Raw genomic sequence first — 27,950 nt, forward strand, 5'->3', positions numbered from 1 at the left:
AGGCAGAGAAAAATTTAATTCAATTAGACCCACTGACCGAAATATCGTGCGAGTGCATGATGTCGGGATGCTCGCCCAACGTCATCGCGCATCATTTTACTCTCGCTCGGGTTGGGCGTGCACCTGCCTGACAAGCAGAAAATTCTGCTCATAAAAACAAAAAACTTCTGAAAAAACTCAGTGGGCGGGCAGCATCTGTGGAGAGAGAAACAGAGTGAACTTTTCGAGTCCGTATGACTCTTCTTCAGAGCTAAGTGGAAGTAGAAATGTGATGGATTTAATGCTGTTTAAGACAGGGTGGAGCAAGTGGAGCAAGATAGAAACTCAGGGATAGGTGGGAGCTAAGGAGAGATTGACAAAGATGTCATAGACACAAGACAAAGGGAGTGTTAACGGTGCCGTTAAAGAGTAAAGAAGGTGCTGATAGTGGCATAAAGGTAAGAGCAGAATGTGTTTATAGCCGAACAAGGGCCAGTGCTCTGTGAAAGCACCACATAGAAACCAGTGGCAGTTAGTTCTGTGGAGGTGGGGGGAGGTTGGCGGAAAAGGACAAAAATAATGAATTAATAAATAAAAATAAATAAATTAAAAGTTAAAATTAAAATGAAAAAAACAAAAAAAAATAGACTAAAAAAGAGTAAAAATGGAGGGGAGAGTTCATGGTCTGAAGTTGTTGAACTCAATGTTAAGTCCGGAAGGTTGTGAAGTGCCTAATCGGAAGATGAGGTGCTGTTCCTCCAGTTTGCGTTGGGCTTCACTGGGACATTGGGAGCAAGATAATGTGCTGAAATAACAAGTGACAGGAAAGTCTGGGTCATGCTTACAGACTGAGTGAAGGTGTTCCGCAAAGTGGTCACCCAGTCTGCGTTTAGTCTCCCCAATGTAGAGGAGACCGCATTGGAAGCAATGAATACAGTAGACCAAATTTATGGAGGTGCAAGTGACCTGAAAGGTATGTTTGTGATCTTTGGGAAGGGGATCAGGAGCTAGGGGTGATGGCAGAGTGGACTAGTGTGTCATGGAGGGAATGGTCCCTACAGAATGATGACTCATCATCCCCTTCCCATGGCACCTTTCCACGCACTCACAGAAGGTGCAACACCTGCCCCTTTACCTCCTCCCTCCTCACCATCCAAGGCCCAAAACACGCCTTTCGGGTGAAGCAGCACTTCACTTGCACCTCCTTCAATTTAATCCACTTCATTTGCTGCTCCCAACGCGGTCTCCTCTACATTGGGGAGAAAAAACGCAGACTGAGTGATCGCTTTGCAGAACACCTTCACTTAGTCTGCAAGCATGACCTAGACCTTCCTGTCGTTTGCTATTTCAGCACACCATCTTGTTCTCATGCCCACATGTCTGTCCTTGGCCTTTCTCAATGTTCCAGTGAAGCCCAACGCAAGCTGGAAGAACAGCACCTCATCTTCCAATTAGGCACTTTATAGCCTTCCGAACTTAACATTGAGCTCAATAGCTTCAGACCATGGGGCAGAATTTTAAATTTGGCGTGCAGGCACGCGCCCGATACACTGGAATGTAATATGATGCGCAATGGCCTCAGGCGTGCATCCTGACGTCATCGCGCTTTCTCCCGAAGTTTCGTTCGGTAGGTGCGTGCCGGAGTCGGAGGTGGGCTACACGCCCACCAATAATTGAAAGGTCTTTAATGTCATTGACAAAGTAATTAACTTCAAATTTACACTGCCCGTCCAACCTAACAGTTGGCGCATAGGCGAAAAGGCCAAACGGTCTTTATGTTTTTCAGGAAACTCTGCTCCGCAACCACCCCCGCCAAGCCCGCCCGACCAATGTAAAATCCTGGCCGTGAACTTTCTCCTCCATCTTTACTCCTTTTTTAATCCAATTTATTTTTTGTCTTTTTAAATTTTAATATTTTTTTTTAATTAATTTAATTTAATTTAATTTTTTTTTATCCTTTTTCCCCAACTACCACCCCCGCCCCACCCCACCCCACAGGGCCATCTATCACTGGTTTTTATGTAGTGTGTTCACAGAGCACTGACCCTTGTTCTGTTAATAACACATTCCGCTCTTATCTTTATGCCACTATCAGCACCTTCTTTAGTCTTTAACACTGCCATTAACACTTCCTTTGTCTTGTGTCCATCAACATTTTTGTCAATCTCTCCTTAGCTCACACCTATCCCTGAGCTTTTATCTTGCTCCGCCTGCTCCACCCCCTCTTAAACAATATGAAATCCATCACATTTCTACTCCTCTTTAGCTCTGAAGAAGAGTCGTACAGACTCGAAACATTTACTAAGTTTCTATCTCCACAGATGCTAAGAGACCTGCTGAGTTCTTCCAGAATTTTTTGTTTTCATTTCAGAATTCCAGCGTCCGCAGTGTTTTGCTTTCATCTTGATAGACACATAATTCATTTGAATATCCCATAAATAAGTAAAAATTAAAATGTCAGGCTGCTTAGGGGCAGAAGCACACTTGTCACAGCCGTCTCCAAACATCATAGCATTTGTCACGAGCTGTTTACAGGAAAAATCATAGGTGGAATCATCCCAGATTTGCACCAAGCGGAGTAGCGGGCGGGTAAAATGATTTATCCACCGGCCGCGATGGTGGGTTTTCACACTGCACCATCCCAAAGCTGCCACATTGTTTATGCATTCCCGGGAAACATGCTGTTTCCATGGCAGGCTATCACCTCGCCGCTTCATCACGCCAGGTGTCATATTTTAAGTCAAGTCGCATACACACATCGCAGCGCTTCCAGAACATGACCGCTGCAGGGAACACATGGCCCTGAAAGGCAAAACGACTGCAGTCCCCAGGTTCCACGACGTGTCACTGGAATGCCTTTTGGATGCTGTGAAGTCCCAACGGGATGTCCCGTACCCCCTCTCTGGCCACAGGATGGCAGCGGCGTGACCAACCAGGCTTGGGAGGGGGTGGCGGCGGTGGTCAGCACCAACGCTCTGCTAAAGAGAACAGCCACCCAGTGCCGCAAGAGGATGAATGATCTCTTCTGTTCCGCCAGGATAGGTCATTCTTCCCATCACTCTCAACTCACACACTCACAAACCCATCACACATCCACAGGTCCCTCACTCACTGCCGGTTCAAGGGACACAACCATTCATTCTCTCACACACACCATCATTGTCCTCATCCCATCCATGGGGTCACTCACTACCCACACAGACCAGGCATACTTATCATCTGACCTGGCAGGCATCCCGCTTACACTTTACCCACCTCTATTCATGCAGGACAAGCTGGCACACAACAACAGGGAAAGGTAGCAGACCAGTGGAGGAATGCCTGTGGTGAAGGCGTAGTGGTATTGTCACTGGGTTGATAATCTAGAGACCCAGGGTTCGAATCCCACCACAGCAGATGGTAGAATTTGAATTCAATAAAAATCTGGGATTAAAAAGTCTAATTATGACTATGAAATCATTGTCGATTGTTACAAAAACCCATCTGGTTCATTAATGCCCTTTAGGGTTGGAAATCTGCTGCCCTTACCTGGTCTGGCCCAGATGTGACTCCAGACCTATGCTGTGGTTCACCGTTAATGCCCTCTGAACTAGGGCACCTAGAGATGGGTAATAAATGCTGACCTGGCCAGCGATGTCCACATCCCATGAACGAATAAAGAAAAAAGAGCCATCCAACTGGCCGGCAATGATCTGGAACCTTCTTGTGCTGACGGTGAGGCCGGTGGTTCTCTACCAAGTGAGGGTCCAACAGTGCAACATCCATCAGACAACCATGCTGTGAGTGATGTGTCCTGTTTCACAGGCCACTGCCATGCACTAATTATCTCCCCTTGCTTCCGCAGGCACATCTGGGAAACAGCCAACAGAGTCCATGACCCAGGACCTCCAATCAAGTCCCAAAGAAACCACTGCTGAGGAATCTGGAGGCACCCTCCTTGTAGTCCTGTCACAGCGTACACCCTCCACCAGCACAGAAACACACACTTCGGTGGGACCTAGCTTTAGAATAGCCTCAGGGTGACAATCTGGTGAGCACATCGCACAGTCTGATCCACAGCAGGTGGAGCAGGGACCTCCCTGGTGTCCAGCAATCAGAGGACCACTGGAGGCCAGAAATATACTGAGTCCGAGTCAGGTGGTGAGCCTCTGGACTCGGATATGTCACAGTTACTTTAGCTGCAAAGGCAAGCTCGGGAATATCAGGAAGGGATGTCCGCTGTACTCCACTGTACAGAACATGGGTGTATTAAGAACCTGTCCTGGTTAAGTGTGAAGGCCCCTTACTGCTTCCTGGAGAGTGCTAGCCACCACTTGGATGGCCAGAGATTAATGCACTGCCAGGCCGCTTGCAACCCCAACACCTCCGCCCCACTCCACCTGACCAATTGGCAGCAGCTTTGCCCATTGGACTGCATGCTGAGTTCTCAGCTCGGGCGCAGGCATTCTCCTAACCCACACTGCAAGGCAGCACTGTTAGCTTGAACCATGGGGGAGACTGGTCCAAACTGGGATGCTGACATTGCAAGGGGCTGTGAGCGCATCCACCAGTGACTACTCCATGGTCAACTTTAGCGAGGAGATTATACAATGTGTGCAGTCGGCCAACTGTTCTTCAGTCCACTAAAACGCTCATGACTTTGCAGTCTGTGCCAGAGTGGGGGTGAAAAGCTTTGGAGCACTTGGTGGCACTTTGATGCCTCTGCATTGCTTGAGTGGGCAGATAAGCTAGAGGCCCGACTCCAATCATGTCAATGTGGCTGCTCCTGAACTGTCTCAGCTGCACAGGAATGGTCACTTTATACAAGGTTTCCCTAATGCATGGCCACTTCCCTTGTCCACCCTGACCCCCCCCACCCCGAATGCTTGCGCGCTATATTCAACAGCAGGGCAGCCCTTGCTCCCATCCCCCAAGTTGCCTCAACCACAAGGCAGCCTTTTCCCCTCCCCCACATGTCACCTCAACAGCAGGGCTGCCCTTAACCCCCCACCCCACCCCACCCACCGATGATGTTCCCGATGTCCGATGGTGGGAAACGCGGCCTGTCGTTGGCGGGCTGAGCAGACAATCGCAAACTGGTTTCAGGCGGTCGTGAAACCGATCGCGCCATATTGTCCGTTCATGCCACCGAAAACGCCCGACGCCAGCAGGCACGGGAAATCCCGGCCCAGCAGTCTTAGTCATGATCCCAGCACAGATAGGACATTGCAGTGATGATGTTTCATTTAAATGTTTTTGTTGTTTTTTGAACTCTCTCTATCACTTGTGATACTCTGTAAGAAACTGAAGCAATCATGGCAAATGTTGTGTTAACTAGATTAGGGGTGAACACATGATGCATTTTCCACTGGAAGCTTAGATTGGTGTGAAGCATTTTGGATGTTACAACAGAACTAAATTTTGGGAAAATAGGATGTTAAGGTATTCCAAAACAAAGCAGAGTGGAACACCCTCTGCCAGGCAATTTTTCCTTGTAACATTTTGGGGCTCTAACTTTAGATTTAGGTTGCATTTATTCTACTGCTGCTACTAATACCAACGCAAAGCAAAAATATGGTTGCAGTGTAAATACGTTCTTAAAGTTTGCTTTAAGGATTGTAAAAAGAGAAAATATGAAGGACTAAATTCTCCTCCTGTACGAATGCATAAAATATTATCTTTAGATTGTTTCCTGAGGATGTGCATTGGACTACCAGAGGAAACTCCTGCACGCTGACCTGCACTTACACCCTTCTCATAAATGGCAAATAAAAGATTAAGCAGAGCCGCAATATATGTTTAGAATTACATGCTTTGTATTTGAGCGCATTTCATTTATTTTTACAACTTTATTTCTGTTTAAAATAATTTCTTATTCAAATTAAAGATGGAAACATCACAATTATAATTGTTCAACCTCAATGTGTTGGAATTTAAACTCTTTCCTACATAAAAGCGATATTCATGCACAGTTTAAAAAAAAAACTTTCTCACCAGAAAATGTCTTGCTACCAGCGGGAAGTCTGACCCACTGGCTGTGATGGAAATTGCAGGTGATTGATTTCCCAATACGTGCGGCCAATGGGCAAGCCTCTCACCGGAAGGGTGCATTGATAAAGTTAACCCTACATTTAACAAACAGTTTGTATGGGATATTTTGACTGTTTTATTCCAACATGTTTACTTTATTAGCCATTATGTATAATTTTTTAGTAACGAGCTTGTCTTTGAAAGATTAAATAATTATAAAAGACAGCTTGTTCTTTTTAACTTCATTTATTAATGTCTTATTCCCATTCACACTATCCCCTTCATGCGCTGTGACCCTGGTATTCTGCCAAACAGCAGACATTTATATGTATGCCACTGACTCTTAGAGGAAAGCCAAAATGTGTTGTCGTGAGAACAGAGAATGATTTACAGTTTTTCTATTAATAAGGGTACTAAAATAAAATTCCAAAGCAAATGCTAGGGCAGGTTGTTGCACTTTACTTTCGATATTTTCTTGTGTTTTAGATTGTGCTGATGGTGCCTGTGTGATTTTGAGATCTATCGACAAGAAAATCTGCTATGCAGGAGCAGAAAACTAACAATTGCTGACAACAAACAAATATTTTAAGGTTCTAATCCTTGTGCTTAAATCCATCCATGGCCTCATCTCTCCCTATTTCTGTGACCTCTTTTGACCCTACAGCCCTCTGAGATCTCTGTGCTGCTCCAATTATGGCTGCTTGCATGTTCCTGATTTTCTTCACTTCACCGCTGGTGGCCATGACTTCAGCTAGCTCCATCTTAATCCCTGGAAGTCATTCTTTAAACCTCTCAGCCTCTCTCTCTCTTCCTTTAAGATGTTGCTTAAAACCTACTCCTTTAACCTGATCCTTCTGGTCACCTGTCCTAAAATGTCTCTACATGGTTTAGTGACTAATTTTGTTTGATAATGCTCCTGCTAAGCATCTTGGAATGTTTTACCATATTAAGTGTACTATATAATGTGAGCTGTTATCATTGTTAAAGTGACATAGCCTCTTTTATTGCACTCGAATCTGTTGAGAAAGATAGATTATTCACCTTATTTGATAGATAAATTCCTTCCTACATCATAGCTGATGAGTTGTGTGAATACAGCAACAAACATTTTGGACCAAAATTTGCCGCAGCCTGCCAATGAATGGTACCTGCTGCCAGTTAGGCTTGTGCTTGCCAATTAAAGTCGAAGATATTTTGTGCTGCCAGTTGGTGAAATTGTGAGACAAAAAGGGTGCAGTCCCCTCGAATGGGACCTGAGTGAACAGGGCAAGCAACTGTGCATCTCCTTTGCCAATCAGATTGAAGCTTTTTGAAATTAACAGTTGGAGCGAAAAGGAAGGATAAGTTCAAGTGGGTGAATGCAATGTCAAATCGTGTACAGAAAGTAAAATAAAGAGAGGGAGCAAAAGATTGGATTTAAAAAGGAAGAAACAAAGACAGAAAAAAAGTATCAATGTAGTCTTTTTTTAAATTTCGACTATTAAAAACTGAAGGAATGGGACTACTCAATTATATTGGTTAATTTTCTGTGCCAGAGAATTTGATTGGCAGTAATCAACAACAGCCACATTGTTAAAAGAATACTTGATTTAATTTTCTGTGATGAGTTTACTTTGTATCTATGACACAAGCACAGGTCGCTCAGTACATTTGAACGTGAAGCCCAACAGTTATTATTTTTATTACTTCATGGGACGTGGGCTTCGCTGGCTAGGCGCTGGATTGCCTATCCCTAATTGTCCTTGAGAAGGTGGTGGTGAGCTGCCTTCTTGAACCGCTGCAGTCCATGTGGTGTAGGTACATTCACAGTGCTGTTAGGGAGGGAGTTCCAGGATGCCAGCTTGATGAAGCTAACAGCAGAATGACGCATCTCTGACAGCAAATATTCAATTTCTATGCTTAATCATTCAACTGCCTTTACTTGAAGTTGCTGTAACGTTTGCAAATAAATAATGTCGAGTGATATTATCTAATAATTTGACAGCCAGTTCTGGGTCTGTGTATTCATTGCCTCTTTTGGATAAGACAGCATCCCACCATGCTTCACGGGAGTTAAAAGGCTACTCAGCTTTGCCAATTCTCTCCGACGGAGTTTGTTCTAATTATGTACTGCTCCAAACAGCAAGTTATCCTTCCACTCCCTTCCTAATCATGAACTTGCCCATTTCCTTCTTAAAAGACTCAATAAAATGCATCCCCTTCATGCTTGGTGGCAATTCATGGGATCCTCAGTTTTTCTTCCGTGTCTGGTTTCAAGTATATTTTCATTTCTACTTCATATTTTTCTAAACTTATGACTTTGCTTCTTTTCTGATGTTTCATAAATAATTTCTCAGATTGCACTAAATTAACTTGATTTTATTTATTTTTGTGAGGAGATGCAATGGAATGCTATTTCTATTTTTTGATCCTGTAATCATCATTAAGCACTCTCAGGGCAAGCAAAACCCCTTCAACTTAGTCTCAAACATATACTTTACCCTAACTTTGATCTCTTCTACAGCACCATGATGGCATTTTAATTATCACTATCTTTGCAAACATGCTGAACCTAATGTGAGTTATTTTTATTTCTATACCTTAAACTCGTACCCACCAGGAGCTGGATCTGCAGCTCACTTCATTTAGGAGCACCACAGTTGTTGCGAAATGGAAACTTTCATTCCATCTTTATTGCCTCAACTCAAATTTATACCATAGAGGTGAAAGGTCACTGTTCTACAACATTGAGCCATCAAAACCATCTTTCTTTTCATAATCCTAAACACTTGAATCATATTCCATTCCCAGCTTTCTGAGAAAGTGAATTTTCTTTCCCACACCAATGAAGCATTCCCATGCCATCTTTCTTCAGTTCATTTCAAGCAGTAGGGACCAAATTAGCATATTTGCCAATCAAAATAAAGAATGGAATGCTTCTTCCCTCTTACGGTCTAATATTTTTTAACAGATTTTCCAGTTAAAAACAGAGAAGGGAAATACTCCTGTCAAATCTAATCTATTTATTGGTATCTTTGGCAATTAAGGATACAGTGCTCAACTATTTCTACCCTTTAAGGTATGTGTACTTGTTTCGTAGAAAAAATGCCAATTAAAACAATGGAAGAAATGTTTTTTCCCACTCAAATGTAATAGGTTCCTTTCTCAAGTTAAGTTGCAAAATTTCACCACCATTTCTGAAAAATTAGTCTTCTCCCTCCTTGGTGGAATGTCCAGTGATAGAAACATAATGCAATTCTATGTGGCAATCTGCTAGGTATTGCATAATCAGGAATATGTTGTCTACCATCTTCGCATTCAGTCTTTTGTGTAACTTAACAGAAATTACAAACTTTGTTGCCTCCTAACCTATGATGCATTTTACTGCTGTCCCAAAACCCATTCACAGGAAGACCAGCAGTCCTGGGAATAAAGAATAGAAGGTCTAGAGACTAGCCAAACTCATCTCAGCTCCAGTCTATTGAGCTTCCTACAGAGCCAAGATTCTCTGAAACCATCTGGTTTACAGATGTGCCTTTCCTTAATCCAATGATGGAAGCATTCACAATAAACGTAAAGGGAGGTGATATTTAATGTTATCAGACACCAACTAAGGCATTGTCCAAATATTTACATCATGGGGAAGCTTGCCAATTCAGCTCATCTTGGCTGTATAAATGCAGGCACCAGTGGAATCTGAAATGGAGACTCAGTGACATATGCACCTTAATTTAAAATAACAGTGGGCAGAGCATCATTTTTAGTCTTCCTTATGAAAACTGATTTTTTTTTTGGAGCAATAACCTGATTAAGATTTTAAAGATAAGAAAATAGTGTAAAACTCATATTTAATCCAGACTAGAAGCATAATAAAATATTCATCTCACAGTGCTTTCTGTAGGAGAGAATCTTGTGATTCCCTTAGAGACCAATAAATTTTAAAGAGATATTTGAATTCCAGTAACTGACTGAAAAGATCACGCAACAAGATTTCAAGTTGACTTTTACTATAACTAACAAAGTAAAAGCAACATTGTCTAAACACTGTTCAGTAGGCAACTTATACTACAGGAAAATTTCCCCCATTTAGCTTTTAAAATGATCAAAAGTCCTTCTGCCACAGTTATACTTTACTCTGTCCCTTAACTGGACACTTCTTTCTCCAGGAACTAGTCCAAAGCTATTCTCAGCTTCCAATAGCATGCATATTTTCCCCTTTACCAGCCAGGTAACTTCTAATCCTCAAACAGGCTTTCATGGTGTGGGTTACCCTGACAAAACTAGGCAAATCTTCCAGCCTCATTTAAATCCTCACGAACTTGGTCTCTTCAATCCGAGCACGAGCTCCCACCTGTATTCTTCCTGGTGAACAATAGAGACAGGCTGCCTCTATCTCTCTGCTCTCTTCTCTCTCACTCACAGATTATTACAGGATGTCCATGCGGTTCAAGGATATCTTAAGAAAAACCCTGTAACCTGATATCATAATGGATTCCCCTCTCAAAGAGTAGGTCCATGGTAATGTGAATCACATGTACTTTGTATCCAGGTTGAAATGCAAATTAGCCATCCTTTAAAACCCTATCTCCATTCTATCTTGAAATTAAATAGGCAGTTTAAAGTATAACCATTTACAAAACCTAACATTCCTAATACCTCCCTGTGTGACTTGGAGACTAACAGTCTACCAAGTGTCATCACGGATGCCTTTACCATTGTCCACAGGTGTGTGAAAATCTTGCACTTTCTTCTCAGTAAATCAATCTGGGCCTCACTGTCCCCATAGCAACCAAGCTACTTGGGTTTGTTTTCAAACAGGATGTCGAGCAGGTCACTTGACCCCCTTCACTACTCCACTTTACCTTAAGTTAAATAGTCAGTTCCAAAATATAATATACTTACAAATTCATAGAAGAACTTGTAGATAAATAATTACATTATACATCTGAATCTTGGGAGGGGCAAGGGAAACCATAAAGTGATGGAAGGAATTAATTTTGCCACAGTTTATCACTTGTCCATTAATGGCCCTCTGTCATTGACCTTTGAAATTGACTTACTCCTAAATCCTCTGTTGGGAAGTTTAGAAACACCAGGACACTACTGAAAGTTGGTATTGGCTAAAATATTTTTTGATAAAGTCTTCATGTGACTTCCTTCTCACATCCTATCAAAAACACACTTTTTCAGACATACATTCACAACAGTAGAAGGAATTCTTATGCCTGTGATACCTCAGATTTTTGAGACTATCTGATATTGGACGGATGACCCTGGAACAGATCTAATCAGCTGTATGTTTACTTTGTAAGTATTTTCCCAATAGGTCCTTATAATGTTTCATGCTCCCCAAAGTAATGTCGCTTAAAGCAATCTGAGGAAGTTTTCTCTAAACATTCATGGCTCATGGTCATAGACCCACATCCAGGGCAATCAACAGTGCTTCAAAATCTAAGCCTACTCCTTGCATCTTTAGGCTAGAACCCAATGTTCTGAGCTTAGTGCACTTGCCGACTAATCAGTGGGATTTCGTTGAGTGGATATCAATTTACTCAATACTTTTCCCAGTTTCCACTTTGGCAGAATAGGGATCCAAATTCAGAATAGAATTTCTCTTCAGGGTTTTTTTGTTTACAATTAATGATGAAAGTCTCTTAAACTGAATAGATCACATTTCATTCCTACTGAGTTTTTACTTGCTCACTGGGTTGATAGTGGAAAGGAAGAAAACAAGTAAGATAGCTGAGCACTTAACAACCATTGTCACATATAGTCCAGTGCACACATGGAGTTCAACAGTTTGATAGAAGAGAAAGAACAGTTGAAAGGCTTCAAAAGTCAAGAAATAGTTTCACTCAAGGGCATGGCACACTTATGAATGACCAGGAGCAGGCAAATATATAATATGAAAAATTCATGACCAAAATTCATGACCAAAAATAACCTTGATACATATCCTACAGTGTAGGGTCTATGATAGATAAGGTTGAGCAATCAGTGTAAGTTGCTTTCATTGTCTTTAGTGTTCTTGGTCAGGTCATGTTGAAACATGATGATAACATTTCATAGGATGTTGATAGATCTGATTGTATCTGCAATCACTCAGAGCAGAACATACCTCTCAGCAGGGTTTCATCCTCAGTATCCATTTCCTACACAGTGTGAAATCTTTTCAATGACAGTGCCTATAAAATGTCCGTTACCGTTTCCCCCAACTTTCCCACAGACATCTATAATATTGAGCGCCTTTCCTAAAAACGGAAGGAATAAAGATGAAAGTCAAAATTTGCCAGATAAAATCAAACAGATACCAATTGTAGTGTTGGCTAAAAAGAAAATAGATATAAAAGCTGGAATTTGTTTGAAGGGGTATATGACAACTATATCCTTGTTTATCTAACAAGAAAAATGGATTCAGCATTTTCCATCAAACAGATTTAATTTTAAAATCACAACTGAAATATTTTCCTATGACCCATGAGGTGGCATTAAATTTTTAGCCGTAATCCCAACTGTAATAAAGAATTTAGTCTTCTGATTTAGTCTTCAGATTTTCCTTGTGGAATACTATGCTCTGTTTCTAGGGCTCCAAAGGCATGCACTGTTTAATTTATACTGGATCTGTAGTTATCAGGAAAAGTATTTACACAGAAATAATTAAAGGAGTCTCAATACTTAATCATTTCATTGTTGGTAAGAACATTAAAAGATATTTAGGTTCAGATTCAAAGGCCACTGCTCATTCTGAAGTAGAATCAACATTTCAGATAAAACCTTTCCTCACTGCCAAGGACTTGGATGGATAAAATCATTAAATCATCAGCGATTATACTCATAAACTACCCCCAGCAACTGGACGGCCAAGTATCGGACACATCATGATACATTGGTACATAGGATTAAACCACAGAAATAGGAGACTAAATTATGGCACATAAAGGATTACAGTTATTTCCAGACACTTGCATTGCCATCATGGAACGACAACTTTTCTGCATGGTGACAGAAATTGTATAAGTAATGTGTGAGTCCTCATTTTCACTCTGTATCTGAGTTAGGAAATAGGCACAGCTTTCCACAAAAAGGAACATATGTGTCCGCTCTGATCAACTCAGACTTTAGGCTTGAGTTTCAGGGAGGAAAATTGAGTAGCCAGTAAAAACGGATTTGGAGATAGCAGTGCACAATTCATCTGCGTTGTCCCTTTTGATGTAACTAGCAAGTAAACTTTGTGCTCCTGCTTATTTACATGATAGCTGCGTTCACTCCAGAACCCAGGATGCTGTTAAGAGGCTGTACATCTCAGCAGGGGACCCAAGTTTTGTCTGAGGCTTGGCACTTTTATCGGGAGGTACATTCGTCTGGAGCAGCTGCTGCAAGTGGCTGCAGAAGAGTGTACGAGCAGGAACAGGAGTGACTAATGCACAACAGGACTGAGAGCAGGCTCCAAGGTTCTTAGATGCAGCATTGGAGGCCTTGGTGCAGGAGGTGGAGAGGAGGAGAAAGGTCCTCTATTCACAAGAGGCTATGATGCCCTTGAAACACACAGTGCAAAGGCAGTGGGTGTAGATAGCTGTCACAGTCAAAACAAGTGGTATAGACTCGAGGGCCTGGATACAGAGCCTCAAGAAATTTAATTACTTCATGCAAGTGCTCAGTGCTAGTGAAATCATCTAATGCCATATCCTGATAATCGAATCATAAGCCTAATGCACTGCTCAATTCACCATGCCCCCCCACCCACTTTCACCCACTAACAGCCATCACAGCTCGTGCCTCAAATTCATGGGGTCACTTTACCCTCACACATTTAGCGCTACTGCAAACCTCACGCCCACACCTCACAGCTTGCACACACTTCAGCTATACCATTATGATTGGCGCTTCACCCAAACACTCCACTATGGTCACTGACACACTTCCCTCTCTCGCACAGCACAAGGTGGTGCATAACCAAGGCAGCAGCACCTGACCAGTGGGGGGACAGGCATGGCTGCATTTTCTCACTCCCTTGGAGGAAATGCTGCTTTTCACCAATGGGGCAGCCATGACTGAAGCCATGGCCAGCAGCGAGGCAGAAATCATCGAAGACGATGTTATGCTAATACCTAATCCTCCTCCTTACATCCCACTTCCCCCTCATCCGGAAATCTTTTCTGATTTACAAGCTGGTGTAAGCATTCACTTCTTGTTTTCACCCCCTTCACTCACTGCAACCTTGCCCTTGTGCCTTTCTCCTTTCAGGTACCCAAGAACATCATCCTGGCCAGGAAGCAGTGCAGGAGTGTGAAGTGCAAGAGGGAAAAGAGACTGATGATGAAAAAACAATGGCCAAGAACTTCCAATCTCAGAGGGTCCCTGGATCTGTTTAAATGATGTTTGGAAATTATTGTATGAGTATGAGAGCACTCCACTGAGTACGTTTTCCACTAAAGTGATGGAGTTGTGAGAAGGACAGCAAGAGTGTTTGGCCCCACAACACAAACTCCACGGATTTACAATTACTAGCAATGGACAACATCCCATTAAACATAAAGCAATGAGAACTTGAACTGAAGTTGTTTATTATTTATTATTCACCAGAATCCGAGCTTCCTGTAAAGAGTCAGACGTAATTCTGACAAACATGCCATTATCGATCATTTCACAGTTTATAATAATTAAACCACCATTTCATTTTCAAGTCCTTTATATTTGGGGTCCACTGTGGGGGTTGGGGGTTTGTACCCCAGGGGTGCCCCAGAAATGTGCAGGAGGATCCCCGAAGTCTCCATTCAAAGACTGCATGGCAATTACCCAGGAAGTTTAAACTTACAATTCCTGCATTGGGAACCACTTGAAACCATGATATAAATCAGAGACTTGGGATTGGTTCAACTCTTTAAGTGGAATTGTTACCCAGCAAAAGTTAGAAGAATGGAAACCACTTCGAACTCCAGGATAACTATGGTACTGATACCCCAATCCCCACGCTAGACCCCCTGACTACCCTCAACCGTCCCCTGACTACCCTCCACCCCCGACTACCCTCTCAACCCTCCCAACTACCCCCACCCCCCTGAATACCATCTCCACCCTTGTCTACCCACTGCCCCCAACTCCTGACACCCCCTGACTAGCAACCCTACGCCCCTGACCATCCGACACCAGGGGACCACCTGACTCCTTCTCCCTGACCACCCACCCACCCACCCAACTACCTAACACCCTTCCCCTGACTGCCCGATACCCCCGACTACCCAACTTGCCTCTCCTGACCACCCAATCTGCCTCCCTCAACCTTCCCCCAACCACCTGATCCCCTTGACCACCCAACCCCCCTGACCACTCAACAACCCCACCCGACACCCCGTCAGGCCACCCTACCCTATCGTTCACTTACCTTCTTCCTGGCTTCTCAAAGTGGCTGGGAACTTTAAACGTACCTGCTTTACAGCAGTTAATGTCGTAAAAAGGGGGCATGGCTTCCTTTTCCCCTGTTCTGTTGCCCTGCACTGGAAGGACTCAGGAACCAGGTTCGCTGCACAATTCTCACCAGGCCTGGGTTGGAAGTCCGGGCAAGAAATCTTCAGCTCCAGAAAGGAGTGGGGTGGCAATTTGACTGCGATTGCCTCTCCACGGAAGTTCTGGCCCATTATATTTCAACCTCGCACTCAGAGCCACCAGCTCAGATACTGGCACCATGTATACTTTGGAGGGAAATTTAGAGGTGGAATCTGCATATGGTGAAACACTGGCTATGAATGACCTTCAAACTGGGCATGGGACACATGTAATGCAGGTGCCTGCTTGCTAGAGGGTGAGGCTTCACATGAGTTCTGCTGCAAAGGACTTTGATGAGGACTTCAATGGGGCAGCCTATAGAAAAAAGTTGGGGCATGCATACTGAAATGCTTGTGCATTGACAAGCCCTCCAGAAAGCCTGCTGTCACAGTCAGGGAGCACAGCAGAGTCTGACACCAATTTGGCATGGATTTGCACAGAGCTTGGATCGCAGCCTTGCCAGCGTGCAAGTAGTAGCCAACTTCATGGGGGCATTTGCGGACATGACCAAGGTGCAGCGTCTGACGTATGATGTCTCAACTTCCTTTGTAGCAGAAGCAGCAGTCACTGGAAGCTCAGAATGAAGCCATGCAAGGTCAGCTTGCTGCTATGCCAGCTCAGACTGGCATTAATATACTGACTACTATTATAGCAGGGGATGGCAATGGGCAAAAGAGCTTGTAGGGTTACACAGCAGCCCACCTATCTGTCCTCCAACACATTGTGAGGAATGCTGAGGCACCATCCTGTGGGAGTGGAAGTGGCACTGTGGAATATAAATCTCCTGTACTCTCTCAGGATGGCAACATTCGAGTGGCCACCATTGACATCGGTTCTCTTACTGTTCCCTGTCAGCCAGCCCGGATTGCTCTTAGCCAGGGCCTCTGTATCTCCTAGTTTTTGATGGGACCAGGAGAGACTGTATTCTAGACATAACAAGGGCACTATGGTTTCCTTGTTTTATATTAGATTGTCCTGATGTTCTATTAGCTTTCAGAATTATAATTGATCTCACCAAACCTGGACTGGGACAGGGTGGATAGACACCTGGGTGGGTTCCTGTCCCTCGTTCCTCTATCTAGTGACCTTCTCCTGAAAATTGAAATAGAGGCACTGGCTCTAGAATCATGCTTAACTGAAATGGTTTCTTTCATTAAAACTTGCTGTGTAACCTCATCACTATCCATGAAACCATAAGCTACTAATTGCCATCATCTGGAGATGAGCATTTAGAGGAATTTATTTGGAACACTTTCACAATCGATAGCTCGGCTAAGTTGTTCAGCGAAATGGAAAATCGATGGGCGGGATTTTCCAGCCCCACCAGCCACCGGGAGCATCCGGTCCCACCGAAAGTCAATGGACTTTTGGCAGGTCCGTCACATTCCCGGTAGCAGGTCCCACCACGACAGGGCTGGATAACCCAGGCCTGTGTCTGTGTGAAGTACACGAGGGATCATTCAGCACTGCACTTAAAGTCAATTGAGATGTTCCATTCATTCTGTATCTTTCCTTTGATATTTTGCTGAGCATTATTCAGATGTTGCTACATGAAGCAATGATTATTCTTCAAAATTGTCCAATATTATTACGGTCCACAATCATCTTGTTTTGCATTGAGCGACGATTTAAATTTAGACATTGCACTGAGATAGACATTTATTATCATGTTTGGATGACTTCAATTGTACAAAGCATGTAATGGCAAAATAATACTCCAATGACCTTCTCCAAATGTTAATTGAACAAGCTAGTGCAATAAATCATGAATTCTGTTACCCAAAGGCCCATTTTAAAACATGGTAGATAATTGTTCTGAGCATGTACAGGGTTATTCATATTTATATTTCGTAGTGCATGTTGTGATCTATTTCCTGTACTGGCAGCAGCTTATTTGGTCCTTCATCTCTGGAGACATCGATTTGACAACAGTCTGTGGAAAGCAGATGAAGGGCTGATAGCGCCTTTTATTAAAACTTATGAGTGAACTGAGTTCAGGCGCTCTCCATCACAGAAAACAATGAGTTCATAGTACAAAAGCGCTTCATATCTGGCACTAGATTTGTCACTAGGGATTGAAAATGTGGTCAATAGCCAGATCTCATTTATGACAAGCCTAATCTAGTGTGTCAGCTACAGTACAATGAATGTTTTGTTTTACCTTGGATTTTATTTGGTGGGTGCCTCATTAAACGTTAGCGAATATACGGGAGTTGGGGGAGAAATTGGTTTGCGTCTATTCTGCAAATGTAGCCCACATCCGAACACATGAAGCTCTGAAATTGGTCCCTGTGCCAAGTTAACATCGAACAGGCTGCAAGCATTACTCGTGCTGTTCAGTGGCAGCACGCCTAATGAAGAACCATAATATGATGCAAACCTGATGCTATTCAAAGGTAGCCTGTAGCTCTTAAAGGGGGAATGCACTTTGCCTGCTATATACAGTAATCTGCCACAGAAAGTTCAGAGATGCTTGAAATAGCTGCTCTGATAGTACACATTTTCTTAGGTATTGCACTGGGAGGTCCGTCTAGACATGACACACTGGAGGAATGAGGTGTTGTTCAGGGTCATATAATGATGTGACAAATGTCCAAGAGGTGGTCAATCTGAAAAGCATCTCACGCAGAACCTGGCTGCAATGTTGCAAGTTTAATTACCTCATCAGGGTCGCTAAAGTAACACGCCAAATTTAGGTCTTGCAATACTTGCTCCTGAGTTCTACACCACCTGCACTACACACATCTTCTCCCCAACATTTCACTTAATTCACTGATATAATCACTGCACCACACTTCTGCTCCTACTGCTACACTCTGTACCAATTTCTTCTCTTGCCTCCCACACCTCTGCCACCTTTCACACATAAAATCCACACTACTTTATGATGACATACACATTCCCAGGACAACTTATTAGGCTACCATTAACAGATTCCCTTCTTGCTTGCTGGAGAACCTGGTGAATGATAATCGGGAGCTAAGGACAGGAAGAGGATGATCCTACATTTGTCTCCTGTCCCCACAGGAGGTTGAGATCCTGGACAGAACAGGTGGGAAAAAGAAGGCCTCGGCCACTAGTGAGGTTAGAGGATTTTCCCGTAGAGTTTCATTTTGCATCGTATCCTCTTTTTCTCCCCTCCCCACTTCACTTCAATATCACTCTACACACTCTGCATTACAAAGCATAGGTGTTTTCAGCAATCTGGCTCTAACTTTTTGACTATGCCTCTTTGCCTTAGGCTCCCAAAGTAGTGGAAATAGTTTTTCCCAATCTACCCCTCATGTTCCCCTTGATATCGTGAAAACTTTGATCAAATCATCCCTTAATCTTCTAAATTCTAGGGAATAAAACACTTGTTTGTTTAATCTCTCCTCAGAACTTAACACTTGACTTCCAGATCTCGCTTTATGCTGGACTCCCTTCAAGGTCCAAATATCCTTCCTAAGATACGATGCCCAGAACTACTCACAGTATGGTAGGTGTGGTCTAACCAAGCTTTTATATGAGCTGAAGCATGATTTCTACCTCCTTGTATTCTGTTCCTCCAGCCTCTTTCCTTATTATTTTCTGCAACTGTTCATGATATTGTAATTATCTGTGTAACTGGGCCCCCAACTCCTTTGGACCTCCACTGTTTCTGGCTTTTCACCATTTAAAAAGTACCCTTCTTGGGTCCAAAGTGGATGGCCTCACATTTGCCTTATATGAAATCCATTTAGCATAGTGTTAGGGGTCAGTGGTAGGTGAATCAATTGGCCTCAAAGGCACTGTGTGCAGACAATTCAGAGACAAAGGAAGAAGAATCAAGGACTGAATGTTTTTTCTTAATTTGTTCATGGGATGTGGGCTTTGCTCGTTCCACCAGCATTTATTCCTTATTCCTAGTAGCCCTTATGAAGTTGGTGGTGAGCCACCTGTTTGAACCCTGCAGACCTTGTGGTGTAGGTATGCCCACAGTGCTGTTCTGAAGGGAGTCCCAGGATTTTGACCCAGCGACAGAGAGGGAATGACGATATTTTCATGTCAGGATGGTGTGGAGAGCATGCAGGTGGTGGTGTTTCCATGCATCTGCTGCCTTGGTTTTCTAGGTAGTAGATGCCGCAGGTTTGGAAGGTGTTGTCTTAGAAACCTTAGCATCTTGTGGATGACACCAAGGTACCTGAAGGCTTCAGGGTATTTTTTAAACCTTCTGAATGTTTTTCACATTCCAAGTGAATTTCATAAATGGAAAATAACATCAGGCTTGGTGTAAATGGCTGCTGGTTCACTGTCACTTGATTTGGCACTGCCAAGACTAATTTCATCCCCATCCTATTTGCCACAACCTTAACATGCAAGAATTGTACACTGTTTGTACACATTTACAATCAGTGATGGTCTCCTTCTGTGTTGTAAGATTCTAAGATTCTGTGCTGCAATCATCTGTAATAGATGAACAATTCAATACCTGCTACCCATTACCAATATAAAGTATTCCTCTCTCAACTATTGGGCTATCTACTAAGTTACTTTGTAACAAAGCCTTGTTCAAAAAAGGGCGTAAATATAATCCCAGCAATTACAGGCCTCCTCTGTGGTGAAGAAGCTTTTAGAAATTATAAATGGGGACAAAATTAATAGCCACTTGGGCTAATGCGGGGTAATTAAGGAGAGCCAGCATGGATTTATGTAATGGCTTGACGTGCCAGACAGGTTTCAGCCAGGAACAGATAACTTTATTACAGAGAGATTTTCAGATGCTACATGTTTGAACCAGGTCCTTGACAAGAAAACCCTGCCCCCACCCCACCCCCCCACCGGATTACCTGCGTTTAGGGCTCATTGGTCAGAGCATCCAAGAACAATCACATGATCCCTGATAGGCAGTAGGAGAGGCTATACTTTCAACCACTACAATTTGTTAAGGGCAAATCGAGTTTAACTAACTTGTTTGAGTTTTTTGATGAGGAAACAGAGCGGGTTGATGAGGATAATGCTGTTGATATGATGTACATGGACTTCCAAAGGGCATTTGATACAGTGCCACAGAACAAACTCCTGAGCAATGCTCATGGAATAAAATGGACTGTAGCAAGGATACAAAGTTGAGTGACAGGAAACAAAGAGTAGAAATGAATGGTTGTTTTATGGACTAGAGGAAGATTTATAGTGGAGTTCTGCAGGAATTGGCGTTAGGATCCCTGCTCTTCCTGATATACATCTTAATGGCCTAGACCTTGTTGTACTTTTTCACTCAGCTTGTGGTTAGGATCTGGAATGTACAGTCTGAGAGTTTGGTGGAGGCAGGGTCAATTGAGGCTTTCAAAGGGGAACTGGATAATTATCGGAAAAGGGAAATTTTGCAGGGCTATGGGGAAAAGGCAGGGGAGTGGCCCCCAGCACAGACTCGATGGCTCGAATTGCCTCCTCCCATGCTGTAACCATTCTATGATTCTACGAAATGTCAAAAAGCGTTTAAATCACTTTATGTTGCAATCTCTTTAAATTTCAAAGTTTCCAAGAAAATGTTAAACCAATGTTCTGTTCAGATTCTCCAAATTTAAATCGAACATAGCCACTATAAAGACATATGTTCTGCTAATGATTATTTTCTTGTTCGGGGTAAAATGCTTATTCGTCCATTCAGAGAGAGAGAAAAAACAACAGGTGAAATGCTTTTTGATTGGGCATGATTGTATCTTTGTCTGTTCCTCAATGGGCCTTTGTTTGCTATTCAATTTTGTTTGTAATTTTAGACATCAAAAAAAAATCTCAGCTTAAAAACTGGATTCTTTCTACAGTTACGAAATTCAGTGGTGAGAAAGTGACAGGAAGAAAGGAGGCTTTGTTTGCAGTATTTAGCAAAAAAAAACCACAGACTGATTGTTTATCTTCACTCATAAGAGTTCTTTTCGAATAAAACATAAACAGTCATTTGGAGAGGTTAAATTAACCCCTCACAGATATTGCTAACCACTTTATATTTGATTATGATGGCAAGTTGCCCTGTTACACTGCATTCAGACTGTAATGGACAAGTTCCAGTTGTGGCAGCCAATGCGAATCCTAAACAGTAACAATTAATGGCTATGCAATTGATGCACTGTACAACCTACACAAAAAAAGAGTTAACACTACAACATATACAATTTGGTTCAGCAATGGGTGTCAACAGTACAATATTTACCTCCCATTCTTCATACAATATATCTAATTACTATAAAAAATGGGATGATGCCTAGCATTCCCCAATTTTTCCCTGTTACAGTCTCTGCCACTTACATCAACCCCACTATATCAGGCAAATAACAACAAATTATTTTCCATTGCCATACATGTCAAATAAGATGGTGCTGATTAAACTTTATGAAGCACATTGACTATTTTGGCCAATTCAAGCAGCTATTTACACTTCAGTTAAGTGCAATTACCCGTCATTAGGCAGTTCTCATTAATGACATCAATGACATAACCCCATCCCTCTGTCCCACAATGACCTGTAGGCCACGTGCAAACAAGTGACAAAGATGAAGGACACCTTCTGTCCCAGCCTGCTGAAACCCATGCTGCATTTACCTGGTGCATTGGTGAAACTAACCAGTGACCAGACTGCTGTGTACTTTAGTCCCCTTCAACTCTCTACAACTGAAAGAGGCAAAAAGATTCCAACTTGCATAACTTGTCTGCAGCCAGGTATATGCTCCACAAATGTAATTAAAAACATCAGAGAAGAAAGGAAGATAAAAGTCAATAAGATAAAAGTCACACTATTTAAACAGCAGTGCAGTAGCTCATTTAAAGTGATTCCATTAAACCAGCCAGCATTCATAAAGTTGATTGTTTTCTGCAGTTGGGGCTCAGTTTTTAAAAAATCATCAAATAAGCAAAATAAACAAAACATAAACACTCCTCATAATTGATCACACTCCAAAATGATTTGTTCACTGCATCTCTTATGTGTTTTGGCATTTCACACCTTTTGAAGTATATCAGGAAAAAAAATCAGGGTGCCAGATTTTGCTGTAGCAGGACATTTAACTCTGTCTGCTGTTGGTCAGACATACTTGCCCCCGCACTCTCTAACTCAAACATTTTTGCCCACAAACTGATCTCAGAGCACCGACAGAAATAGGGCATCTGGGGCTTGACTGAGCAGGGCATCTCATTCACCAGTGAGATTTAAGAATTGGAAATGAGCAGTTGAATTTCTGAGAAGCAGGGAGAATTAAAGGAGGTGAATTAAATGCCAAATTAGGTACAAAAAAAACAAAGTAAAGATAGGGAAAGAAATACTGGAATAAGAGAGAGAAGAAAGAAAGGAAAAGTAAGATTTATGATTAAACATTTTAAAATCTTCTAAAACAATTCAGACCTAAAGGAGTGGAGATTGCATACTTACAGCAGTAAATTTTTGGTGCCAGAATCAGTCATTAACACTAACCACATAAGGCTGCTTATTGGCTTTTAATCACACGCCTTAATATATCTGTGGCAGGTTTAGTTTGTATTCACTGCACAAATACAGCAACTTCATGAACCTCTATGGTGAGGCAGACAGTGAGATGCCATTTTTACAAAGCTAACAGTGAAGTGACACAACTCAGAGAGCAGCTTTTGAATATTGACATTTAATCGCATCTCTGTTCCTCGCCTGAAGTTGCTGTACCATTTACATATAAATAAGTTGAGTGGCATTAACCTCCAATATTTTGACAGCAAATTCTGGGCCATGATATTACATGTCAGTAGAAGAAATAGCAAAAATAACAGAAAAATAAAGAATGTATAAGTACATAAAAACAATTTAAACAGAGACATCTGAACAGAATTGGTAAAGATTTGGATTTGATTGACTTTGATGGAATCTACAAAACGTAGATGAGTTTAGACTTCAGCTCTAGTCTGATGTTCATCTATTCAACATGTTTATGATTTTTCAATGTTTGCAAAGAACATGATGAATAAAAAGGCTTCTCTGACCCTAATCCAAATATTCCCCAACTGAACGCAGACGACAACATACAGGAACTACAGGATATACTTCTCTCGAAGGATGCATCAAAAATAATGAAACATGGCATTATTCGATACGAGGCACCTAACAAATCTCCACTGTATGAGAGCCATCCTAAGCCTCCCGGTTACTGAGAACATGAACATGAGAAATAGGGGCAGGAGCAGGCCACACAACCCCTCAAACCTGCTCCATCATTCAATAAGATTATGGCTGACCTTCAACCTCCATTTCCTTGACTGATCCATATATCCCTTCATTCCCTTAGAGTCCAAGAATCTGTTAATCTCAGTCTCGAAGATACTCAATGGCACAGCCCTCTGCAGTAGAGGGGTTCCGAAGATTTGTAATTCTCCGAATGAAGAAGTTTCTCCTCTTCCCAGCCTTAAATGGACGACTCTTATCCTGAGACTTTACTTACTAAGGTGAAAAACCTTATATTTCACCACAATATACTCCATCTGCCACTTTCTTGCTCACTTAACTTGTCTATGTCCTTTTGCAGACACCCTATGTCCTCCTCCCAGCTTACTTTTCCACCTTGCTTTCTTTCATCTGCAAACTTGGACACATTACACTTCAGCTAAGTTATTAATATAGATTTTAAATAGCTGAGGCCACAGTACTGATCCTTGTGTCACCTTACTAATAACAGCCTGGCAATCAGAAAATGACCAGTTCATTCCTACTCTTTTTTTCTGTCCTTAAACCAATCCTCGCCCCATGCTAATATATTACCCTCAACCCCATTAGCCCTGACCTTATTCAACAACCTTTTGAGTGGTACCTTATCGAAAGCCTTTTGAAAGTCCAAATATTCATTCACTGGTTCCCCTTTATCTACTCTGCTCGTCACATTCTCAAAACAGATTTGCCAAACACAATTTCTCTTTCATAAAATCATGTTGACTCTGTCTGATTATATTATGATTTTACCACTTCCTCAATAATAGATTCCAGCATTTTCCCAACAACTGATGTCAGGCTAACTGCCCTTTAGGCTGGGGTTTAGTACTAGCGGCAGGAGTCCCCTCCATCGGTTGGAGAATCAGTGGGAGCCCTGCATTGCTTCTATGGGAAAGGCCCATCACGATTTAACTGCCCTCAGGTACTTAACTGACCAGCGTCTGGCTTTCCATGAAATCAAACCCTAGCGGGGTGGAAATCCCCCCTGAGAGCCACTGGCCAATCAGAGCAGCTCTTCACCTGTTTATTTCCGGCAGTGTCACTGGGAGCAGTGGCCACTGCCAGAAATGTTGTAAAGCTCAGCCAGAGGATCACCACTGGATTCCTTGAAAAAAGTGAGTGGGGTGGGATGGGAGTCACAAGGATGGTGTTGCCAGAGAGGTGCTGGGGCATGCGGGGCCAGAGGCAAAGGAAGGAGGTGGATTTCAGCGGCTGCCCTTCCCGATGCTGGGTCCCTCGATCAGGCACTGAGTGCCTGTCAGTGAGGGATCCTGTCCCACAAGGCCGCAGGAAAACCTGACAGGGTTTGCCAGGCATCCAGAGTGCTGTGAGTCCCGCTTAATCCCTGAGTCACCAGTGAATTCTGGTGGGAATAGGGATAATTGCTTACATATGGCTCAATAATGAGTTTAATGGACATTGCACTGCTGGCGGGTGGGATTCCATGTCAGGATCTTTCAGCCCCAGTTTAAACGGAGACAGTTTTCCCAACCGGGAATTCGATGTTGGTACTCCTGCCCAATTCTCCCCACCCACCCCCAATCGTGCCCGCTCCAATGGGCTCTATTAAATTCCACCCTTAGTTTCTTGATTTCTCCCAATTTTTACTTGAACACATATAGAAGCTCTTGCAATCTGTTTTATTCATTGGTTTATTCATTCGCATAACATTCAGTAGCATTCATGCCACAAAAGTGCCAGCCAATGACCATCTCCAACGAGAGAATCTAACCATCTCCCTTGCTATTCAATGCCATTGCCATTACTGAATACCCCCCATCAACATCCTGGGGATTACCATTGATCAGAAGCTGAACTGGACCAGCAATGTAAATACGCAGGCTACAAGAGCAGATGAGGCTGGGAATTCTGAGGCAAGTAGCTTATCTCCTTACTTCCCAAAGTCTAGATGGCACAAGTCAGGAGTGTGATGTAATGTTTTCTAATTGCGTCAATGAGTGCAATTCCAACAATACTCAAGAAGCTCGACACCATCCAGGACAAAGCAGCCTGCCTGATTGGCACCCCATCCACCACCTTGAACATTCACTTTCTCTATCACTGACGCACAGTGGCAGCAGTGTGTACAATCTACAAAATGCGCTACAGCAGCTCACCAAAACTCTTTCGACAGCACCTTCCAAACCTGCAACCTCTACCACCTAGAAGGACAAAGGGCAGCAGACACATGGGAACAACATCACCTGGAGGTTCCCCTCCAAGCCACACACCCTACTGACTTGGAACTATATTGCTGCTCATTCACTGTCACAGGATCAAAATCCTAAACTCTCTTCCCAGCAGCTCTGTGGGTGTACCTACACAAGATGGACTGCAATGGATCAAGAAGGCGACTCACCACCAACTTCTCATAGGCAATTAGAGATGGGCAATAAATGCTGACCTTGCCAGGGACAGCTTCATCCCATGATAGAATTTAAAAATCACTCTATTTTCTCTCTCTTTATTAATGTTTTGGTCATATAGTCTCCCAATCCCCAGGCATGGTCATCTTCCTGGCAACGTTATAAGGTTCTTCTTTTCATTTAATACTATCCTGAACCTTGGATGGATGACTTTTCCTGTGGAGTCTTTATTTCTCAACAGAATGTATATTCTGAAATATATTATAAATTATATAATAGTTCCTTAAATGTTCACCAGTGCTTTTCTACTGTCACAGGTTGTAACCTGATTTGTCAATCTACCTTACCTAGTCCTTTTTTTCAATCATACATGGGATGTGGGCATCGCAGGCTGGGCAAGCTTTTATTGCCCCTCCCTATATTTTTTATTCTTTTGCAGGATGTGGGCTTCACTGACTGGGCCAGCATTTATTATCCATCCCTAATTGCCCTTGAGAAGGTGGTGGTGAACTGCCTTCTTGAACCGCTGCAGTCCATGTGGTGTAGGTACACCCACATTGCTGTTAGAAAGAAGTTCCAAAATTATGACCCAGCGCCAGAGAAGGAACGGCAAAATAGTTACAAGTCAGGATGGTGTGTGGCTTGTAGGACAACTTGCAGGTGGTGGTGTTCCCATGCATCTGCTGCCCTTGTCCTTCTAGGTAGAAAAGGTCGCAAGTTTGGAAGGTGCCGTCAAAGGAGCCTTGGTGAGTTGCTGCAGTGCGTCTTACACACCGCTGCCACTGTGCGTCAGGCATGGAGGGAGTGGATGTTGAAGGTGGTGGATGGGGTGCCAACCAAGCGGGCTGCTTTGACTTAGATGGTGACAAGTTTCTTAAGTGTTGTTGGAGCTGCACTCATCCAGGCAAGTGGAGAGTATTCATCACAATTCTAACTTGTGTCTTGTAGATAGTGGACAGGCTTTGGGGAGCCAGGAAGTGAGTTACTGTCTGCAGAATTGCTAGCCTTTGACCTGCTTCTGTAGCCATAGTATTCATATGGCTGGTCCAGTTAAGATTTTGGTCGCTGGTAATCCCCAAGATGTTGATACATTGAGCTGGTTGGATTCTCTCTTGTTGGGGATGGTCATTGCCTGCCACTTTTGTGGCTCAAGTGTCACTTTCCAAGTATCAGCCCAAGCCTGACTGTTGTCCAGGTCTTGCTGTATATGTGCACAGAGTGCTTCAGTATATGAGGAATCACAAATGGTGCTGAACATTGTGGAGTCATCAGCCGACATCCACTTCTGACTTTATGGTGGAAGGAAGGTCAATGATGAAGCAGCTGAAGATGGTTGGGCCTAGGGCATTACTCTGAGAAACTCCTGCAGTGATGTCCCAGAACTGACATGAATAACTTCCAGCATCCACAACCATCTTCCTTTGTGCTTGGTATGACTCCAACCAGTGGAGAGTTTTTCTGCTGATTCCCATTGACTTCAGTTTTGCTAGGGCTCCTTGATGCCACACTTGGTCAAACGTTGCCTTGATGTCAATGGTAGTCACTCTCATCTCAAGTCTGGAGTTCAGCTCTTTTGTCCATGGTTGGACCAAGGCTGTAATGAGGTCAGGAGCTGAGTGACCCTGGCGGAACACAGACTGTGCATCAGTGACCAGGTTATTGCTAAGCAAGTGCTGATTGATAACATTGTCAATGACACTTTTTATCAATTTGCTGATGATTGAGAGTAGACTGATGGGGTGGTAATTAGCCAGGTTGGATTTATCCTGCTTTTTGTGGAAAGGACAAACCTAGGCAGTTTTCCACATTGCCGGGTAGATGCCAGTGTTGTAACTGTACTAGAACAGTTTGGCTAAGGGCACAGATAGTTCTGAAGCACAAGTCTTCAATAC

At 42.9% G+C, this 27,950-nt stretch overlaps 1 long non-coding RNA gene across 1 annotated transcript in view; it reads right to left on the minus strand.

Moving 5' to 3' along the window:
* Positions 1-27,950, minus strand: part of LOC144689156 (uncharacterized) — a 307,944-nt gene that overhangs the window by 242,526 nt on the left and 37,468 nt on the right. The window contains exon 3 of the long non-coding RNA XR_013578576.1: positions 12,171-12,218. This is a non-coding gene — a long non-coding RNA (uncharacterized LOC144689156). The remainder of the gene's footprint in view (positions 1-12,170; positions 12,219-27,950) is intronic.

Source organism: Cetorhinus maximus, chromosome 13, assembly GCF_964194155.1.
Source record: "Cetorhinus maximus chromosome 13, sCetMax3.hap1.1, whole genome shotgun sequence".
NCBI lineage: Eukaryota > Metazoa > Chordata > Chondrichthyes > Lamniformes > Cetorhinidae > Cetorhinus > Cetorhinus maximus.